The following is a 1,486-nucleotide window of genomic DNA, read 5'->3' as shown; positions in this document are numbered from 1 at the left end:
CTGAGCCAAGATCAGGAGTCAGAGGCTTAACCAACTGTGCCACCAGGCGCCTAGGAGTATTTCCTACATTCCTACTGAGCAACTCGAACCCGGCAGCAACTTCTGGCAAACTCTCCCAGTGGCTCAAGCAAGGCAGAGAACAGCTGGCAGAAGGGAGAGTTCCTACCACGACACAAGAGGCCGTATTTGGGGCATGTGGCTCCGTGCCCTCGCTCCCCACCCCTGCACAGCGTCTAAGGACAAGGTCATCACAGCAGCCACGTCCCCTGCAGTGGACCCGGATCTGAGTCATTCACAGACGGTGGGTGGCGGAGCCCCTCGAGTGGCTGAGGCCGAACACCCTTCTCGCTGCTTCTTGGTTCTCTCATCCCCAAGCGCGAGCACTAGCCCCCAGCACCAAGGCAGAGTGGAAATCTATCCTGAGAAGGAGGAGGGCTAAGGAAGCCACTTGTCTAAGCACACCGGGGGCATAGTGGCTGCCTGCCCACCAGATGTCTGAATCAATCTCGGTCTTTCACTGGGGCCTCCCCACAGGACAGATTCTCTCCACTGAAGAACGTCTGCAACCCTCCAAAGGACAGTCGTCCTGGAATGGACAACCCGAACACCCTTCCCCCTTTATACGGGGAAGCTGTGTGGTTGCGGGAAAGACAACATTTGGAAGGATGCATGGCTGAGTCCGGAGCAGGTGCAGGAACAGGCTGGGGGTGGCGGCCAAGGGCATTTTTTGCAGGGGAGCTTCCCGGCATAGGACTGCAGGCAGCGCCCTGCCTCTAGGCCTGGAAGGGCACAGCTGGTCCCCAGGAGATTCCTCCTGTGGCCTCTCAGCCTCTCGGTGTGGGGAAGTGCTCAGTGCCTGCAGGGGACCTTCAGGGACAGACCTCGGGCTTGGCTTGGCCGGGATGGCTGTGCTGCCCAGTGATCTCCACAGCAGGCCCTTCAGTGGCCCTTGGCTCTGAGGTCCCGCCCCTGCCAAGGCCTGGGCCACCACACAGCAGCCTCCCCTGCCCAGGGTCCCCTCCGGTGGGCACGTGTGTCCCTTTTTTGCCTGCCCCAAAACAGACCCTGGCCCAGGGTCTCCACCGCGTCCCCTCCCTCCCAGGAGGAGCCGCCCTCACGGGACACGCCGGACACTACCAGACCCTGGTGCCCCAGCCTGCCAGGGGCCCCGTACCTGGGCACAGCGCATAGATGGCTGCCCCGACTCTGCACAGAAAGCAGGCAGCAGGTAGAACGGGGATCACCGGGCTCCTCAGCAGGGGCGTGGCTGCAGCACTGGCCCAGCTGCAGAGGAGGGTGTGGGGTTCTCATCCCCAGGGCTCTGGGGAGGCACCCGTGGCTTTCCTGGGGAGCCTGTGGCTGGCAGGCCTGAGCATCCCCAAATGACTGATGATCCTCTAAAATGATTCCATTTTGGCCTTCAACGGCCTGGGCCTGCTGACCCCTGACCTCATGCCCTTCCTCTGTTCCTGCCTCCCTCCCCCCC

The sequence above is a fragment of the Crocuta crocuta genome, unplaced genomic scaffold (genome assembly GCF_008692635.1).
Source record: "Crocuta crocuta isolate KB4526 unplaced genomic scaffold, BGI_CrCroc_1.0 scaffold139, whole genome shotgun sequence".
Taxonomy (NCBI): domain Eukaryota; kingdom Metazoa; phylum Chordata; class Mammalia; order Carnivora; family Hyaenidae; genus Crocuta; species Crocuta crocuta.
The sequence above is the reverse complement of the archived record's forward strand: the minus strand, read 5'-3'. Positions refer to the sequence as shown.